Genomic DNA, 253 nt, shown 5'->3' with positions numbered 1-253 from the left:
TCCTGCCCATGGCAGGGGTTGGACCTGATGATCTGCTCAGGTCCCTTCTGACCCTACCAACTATGAAACTAGGATCAGGGACACGAGGAGCCGCTGGAGGCCAGGGAAGCTGGGCGAGTCCCCCTGCAGCTGCAACAGTGGCACCAGCGATCCTGCCCAGAAACTGTGCCTTGCCAAGGCCCTCCCGTGTAGGGCAGTGGAGGCGATGCAGGTGGGCTGGGCCAGGTACGACTGGTGGGCGCCCCGCGAGCGG

The sequence above is a fragment of the Alligator sinensis genome, unplaced genomic scaffold (genome assembly GCF_000455745.1).
Source record: "Alligator sinensis unplaced genomic scaffold, ASM45574v1 scaffold458_1, whole genome shotgun sequence".
Lineage (NCBI taxonomy): Eukaryota > Metazoa > Chordata > Crocodylia > Alligatoridae > Alligator > Alligator sinensis.
Note: the sequence above shows the minus strand (reverse complement) of the source record.